This window comes from Salvelinus namaycush, chromosome 4, assembly GCF_016432855.1.
Source record: "Salvelinus namaycush isolate Seneca chromosome 4, SaNama_1.0, whole genome shotgun sequence".
Lineage (NCBI taxonomy): Eukaryota > Metazoa > Chordata > Actinopteri > Salmoniformes > Salmonidae > Salvelinus > Salvelinus namaycush.
In genome coordinates this window covers 18504563-18510822 of record NC_052310.1, presented here as the reverse complement: position 1 = coordinate 18510822, position 6260 = coordinate 18504563, and the positions used below count along the sequence as shown (strand labels likewise).

At 39.4% G+C, this 6260-nt stretch overlaps 1 long non-coding RNA gene across 1 annotated transcript; it reads left to right on the top strand.

Moving 5' to 3' along the window:
• Nucleotides 1-2701: 2701 nt before the first annotated feature.
• Nucleotides 2702-3442, top strand: LOC120045501. Its single transcript, XR_005476713.1, has 2 exons — nt 2702-3029; nt 3237-3442. It is a non-coding gene; the product is annotated as an uncharacterized LOC120045501 (long non-coding RNA).
• Nucleotides 3443-6260: the final 2818 nt, after the last annotated feature.

Sequence of the window (6260 nt, the reverse complement as noted above, 5' to 3'; positions counted from 1 at the left end):
AAATGCTTATGGGGGAGGTGTTGCTGTATATATTCAGAGTCATATCTCTATAATTCTTAGAGACGATTTCATGTCAAGTGTTATTGAAGTGTTGTGGTTGCAGGTTCACCTGCCTCATCTAAAGCCTATTCATTTGGGGTGTTACTATAGGGCCACCAAGTGCTAACAGTCAGTATCTAAATAATGTGTGTGAAATGCTTGATAGTGTATGTGATGTAAATGGAGAGGTCTACTTTTTATGGAACCTGAATATTGACTGGTTTTCATCAAGCTGTCCGCTGCTCAAGAGGAAGCTTCTCACTGTAACCAGTGCCTGTAATCTGGTTCAGGTTATTAATCAACCTACCAGCGTGTTTACAAACACAACAGGAACATGTATTAATCACATTTTTACTTTGTTCAAAAGCTGTATCCGTACCCATTGGATGCAGTGATTAAAATATAGTGGCTATATCCAGGAAAGCCAAAGTTCCCAAAGCTGGGCCTTAACAGATCATACCAAAATTTTAGCTGTGACTCTTATGTGGATGATGTTAAAAATATTTGTTGGTCTGATGTATTTAATAAGGAGCATCCAGACACTGGTGCAGTCCATGAGGAGGAGATGCACAGCAGTACTTAATGCAGCTGGTGGCCACACCAGATACTGACTGTTACTTTTGATTTGAACCCCCCCCCCCCCTTTGTTCAGGGACGCATTATTCCATTTCTGTTGGTCACATGTCGGTGGAACTTGTTCAGTTTATGTCTCAGTTGTTGAATCTTGTTATGGTCACACAAATATTTACACATGTTAAGTTTGCTGAAAATAAACGCAACTGATAGTGAGAGGACGTTTCTTTTTTTTGCTGAGTTTAGATATGTGTTGTGTATTTGATATATTGATGCAGTGCTCACCCCCTGCTAAAATAAAGGTTAAATAAAATATGTAATAGTAAACTTGTGTTCTAACTGACTTATGCTAAAGGATAGATACAGTGGCTTGTGAAAGTATTCACCCCCTTGGCATTGGTTCTATTTTGTTGCCTTACAACCTGGAATTAAAATAGATTTTTGGGTGGTTTGTATCATTTGCTTTACACAACATGCCTACCACTTTCAAGATGCAACATATTATTTATTGTGAAACAAACAAGAAATAGGACAACAACAACAAAAATTGAGTGTGCATAACTATTCACCCCCCCCAAAGTCAATACTTTGTAGAGCCACCTTTTGCAGCAATTACAGCTGCAAGTCTATTGGGGTATATCTCTATAAACTTGGCACATCTAGTCACTGGGATTTATGCACATTCCTCAAGGCAAAACTTCTCCAGCTCCTTCAAGTTGGATGGGTTCCGCTGGTGTACAACAATCTTTAAGTCATACCACAGATTCTCAATTGGATTGAGGTCTGGGCTTTGACTAGGCTATTCCAAGACATTTAAATGTTTCCCCTTAAACCACGCAAGTGTTGCTTTAGCAGTATGCATAGGGTCATTGTCCTGCTGGAAGGTGAACCTCCGTCCCAGTCTCAAATCTCTGGAAGATTGAAACAGGTTTCCCTCAAGAATTTCCCTGTATTTAGCGCCATCCATCATTCCTTCAATTCTGACTGTCGCCATTGGCATCGACTAATTGAGATCCTAATAAATCTAAATAAAAAAATGACTATTCATGCTTAGCCCTACCAATCAGATGCGCTCCAGCTGTCCTAGTCATGCACTCTCCTCGTGTCTTGATAGAATAAACATTTTTATTCTCTTCACAAATAGCAAACTCATCATGCTTATCACATTTCCATGGCTTGACACAAGGTAATTGAACCCCAGAATCATAAAAATATGTATTTTTAACCACTAATCTGTCGATAGAAGCTCACGTGAGAAGCAGATTAATTAATTTCCTGGTTGCTAAAATTCTAATAGTTTGCCTAAAACAAGCAATCCATAGTGTATTGAATCATTGTACCATCGAAACCGCTGTTCAATATCTTTTCAATAACGAAAAATATAGTATTTTCAGCTGTTTGAAGCTTTTGTACAAAACCGAAAATAAAAGACGCAAAAAACGAAACATAAGAATGGGAAACATAGACTTGCTTTCAATGAGAATGACAGATATATAAACTCACATTTCTGTGAATTTGGTCAGGTTGCCCAAAAAGTTACATGTTGCAGCTTTAACATTGTGTTACTTTCGTCCCTCCCGTCTCTCCTGTAACTTCTCACAGGCTAACATCCAAGAATAGCTAACATGGGTTAAGAAAATGACGTATGTATGGAACTTTAAACAACTAAACACAACTCTATAACCGAAAAACATGTCTGGGTCAGTCTTTTTCCCCGTACATCGCTCAAAACCACTTTTTGTTGATAACTGGGCTAAACATGTTCGGACTGGGCTGTTTTATTGCAGGGAGCTCATCCTCTGCGTTGGGTACGTGCTGAGTTCACTCCGTCATTCTAGCTTCTGTGTCACCTGAGAAAATGGGAGTGTTACTTTCATCTTGGTTCTCCCCTACTTCTACTCCCACAAATAGCCACACACAAAGTTTTGTTTTGTGATTTATATGTCCTCTATTGTACTGTTTCGTTGTATGAACCACAGCAAGTTCCCTCTTAGGGGAAAAAAATTGTATTTGAATGTTAAAGTTGTTTGGATTTGATTCTCCATCTCTGCTTGTCCACATAACCACCATTATGACATAGGGCATAGTCCGAGTCAATATTCACGTAACGATAAGAAATTCCCCTCGGCCACGCCGAAAAATTGGGGGAAACATACATTAATTCCCATTGACCCTCATTGTAAAAGAGCCAACTTCGTCATTGACTTTTTTTGTTTTACATAAATAACAAAACATGCCGAAAAGCTGCTGTGTTGTTCAATGTACATGTAACCAGGCCAAAAATCCTGACCTACGGTTTGCAATGATCCCACGTAAGGATATAGACCCTGCGAGAAGAAGCCCTGTGGCTTCAGGCTATTCGGCATGGGAGAGTGGGAACTTGAGATCCTGTGCGTATGGAAAACATTTCATCACAGGTAAGACATTTAACTTGTTTAGTATAGTCCGTTATAACTCCACTCACTACTTGTTGCTTTATAGTCTGTTTGTGTTGTTTGTCCTGGCTAGCTTAATGTTCCGTTTTGTACTGTAAGTTAACGCACTTCTTTACAACGCGCCGTAACGTACAATTGGTCAACTGTAATATGAATACCATTGTAAAGCACAATTTCTCCCCTTTCCAGCAAAATCAATGACGAGACCTTCATGCTGCCCGTCTCTGCATGATTGAAGAAGGCAATGAGCTCCGTAATGTCTTTTAAAAATGACGGGTGGGGAAGCGAAACCTACTGCGTGATAGGGAAACGGGAAGATAAGCCGTGTGGGGAAACGGCTTTTTTCACCCGATCTGTCCAACTTATCACAACAATAAAACACTATAACGAGTTTATATAATGTGTCATTACATACCTATTTGAAGGTTTGTGTCGAATTTGAATCGGGTTTGCATGTGCTTGTAATTTAAAATAAAAATGAATTGTATGTACAATCCTATTATCCTTATGTTCCTTATTTAAAGGCTATTTAATTATTAATTAATTATCATTACTGTGGTTTGAATAAATTACCTCAATAAAGATCAATCTTACTGACACCAAACACAAGAGAGTAGAATATCACAATTCAAAAACAACTTTTATCTTGACTGAGAGGTTCTCTTATTGTACCAGAAGGCAATGTTGAATGCAAGAACAATTTCAGTTGATTTGAGGCACTGGTCAACCATGGTTAGCCATTAGTTGGATGTAATAGGTAGCCTAGCAGTTAAGAGCATTGGGCCAGTAAAAGAAAGGTCGCTCATTTGAATCCCAGAGAAGACTAGGTGAAAAATCTGTTCATGTGCCCTTGAGCAAGGCACTTAACACTATTTGCTCCTATAAGTCACTCTGAATAAGAGCGTCTGCTAAATGACAAAAACATCTTTAATATATATATACAGTACCAGACAAAAGTTTGGACACACCTACTCATTCAAGGGTTTTTCTTTATTTTTAGTATTTTCTACATTGTAGAATAATAGTGAAGACATCAAAACTATGAAATAACACATATGGAATCAAGTACTGTAGTAACCAAAAAAGTGTTAAACAAATCAAAATATATTTTATATTTGAGATTCTTCAAAGTAGCCACCCTTTCTTTGCCTTGATGACAGCTTTGCACACATTTGAGCTCTCTCAACCACCTTCACCTGGAATGCTTTTCCAACAGTCGTGAAGGAGTTCATGATATGGTGAGCACTTGTTGGCTGCTTTTCCTTCACCCTGGGGTCCAAATCATCCCAAACAATCTCAATTGGGTTAAGGTCGGGTGATTGTGGAGGCCAGGTCATCTGATGTAGCACTCCATCACTCTCCTTCTTGGTCAAATAGCCCTTACAGGCTGGAGGTGTGTTGGGTCATTGTCCTGTTGAAAAACAAATGATAATCCCACTAAGTGCAAACCATATGGGATGGCGTATCGCTGCAGAATGCTGTGGAGCCATGCTGGTTAAGTGTTCCTTGAATTCTAAATGAATCCCTGACAGTGTCATCAGCAAAGCACCCCCACACCATCACACCTCCTCCTCCATGCTTCATTGTGGCAACCAGACATGCAGAGATCATCCATTCACCTACGCTGCATCTTAAAATGACACGGCAGTTGGAACCAAAAATATCAACATTTCCACCGGTCTAATATTCATAGCTCGTGTTTCTTGGCCCAAGGAAATCTCTTCTTCCTATTGGTGTCCTTTAGTAGTGGTTTCTTTGCAGAAATTCGACCATGAAGGACTGATTCTCCTCTGAACAATTGATGTTGAGATGTGTCTGTTACTTGAACTCTGTGAAGCATTTATTTGGGCTGCAATTTCTGAGGCTGGTAACTCGAATGAACTTATCCTCTACAGCAGAGGAAACTCTGGGTCTTCCTTTCCTGTGGCGGTCCTCGTGAGAGGCAGTTTCATCATAGCGCTTGATGGTTTTTGCGACTGGACTTGAAGAAACATTCTTGAAATTTTCCGGATTGACTGACCTTCATGTCTTAAAGTAATGATGGAATGTCGTTTCTCTCTGTTCTTGCCATAATATGGACTTTTTATTTGACCAAATAGGGCTATCTTCTGTATACCACCCCTACCTTGTCACAACTCAACTGATTGGCTCAAACGCATTAAGAAGGAAAGAAATTCCACAAATGAGCTTTTAACAAGGCACACCTCTTAATTGAAATACATTCCAGGTGACTACCTCGTTAAGCTGGTTGAGAGAATGCCAAGAGTGTGCAAAGCTGTCATCGAGTCAAAGGGTGACTATTTTGAAGAATCTCAAATCTCAAATATATTTCGATTTGTTTAACACTTTTTTGGATGATGATACATGATTCCATATGTGTTATTTCACAGTTTATGTCTTCACTATTATTCTACAATGTAGAAAATAGTTAAAATAAAACTTTAATGAGTAGGTTTGTCCAATCTTTTGATTGGTACTGTATATATATATATATATATATATATATATATATATATATATATATATATATATATATATATATATATATATATATATACACATACATACATACTCAGCAAAAAAAGAAACGTCCTCTCACTGTCAACTGCGTTTATTTTCAACAAACATGTGTAACATGTGAACGTGTGTAAATATTAGTATGAACATAAGATTCAACAACTGAGACATAACCTGAACAAGTTCCACAGACATGTGACTAACAGAAATGGAATAATGTGTCCCTGAACAAAGGGGGGGGGTCAAATTCAAAAGAAACAGTCAGTATCTGGTTAAGTACTGTAGTGCATCTCCTCCTCATGGACTGCACCAGATTTGCCCACTCTTCCACCAAGGCACCAGCAAGTTCCAAGACATTTCTGGGGGGAATGGCCCTAGCCCTCACTCTCCAATCCAACAGGTCCCAGACGTGCTCAATGGGATTGAGATCCGGGCTCTTCGCTGGCCATGGCAGAACACTGACATTCCTGTCTTGCAGGAACTCACGCACAGAACGAACAGTATGGCTGGTGGCATTGTCATGTTGGAGAGTCATGTCAGGATGAGCCTGCAGGAAGGGTACCACATGAGGGAGGAGGATGTCTTCCCTGTAACAACACAGCGTTGAGTTTGCCTGCAATGACAACAAGCTCAACGCTCATTCCTTCGACGATAAACGCGAATCCGACCATCACCCCTTTTGAGACAAAACCGCGA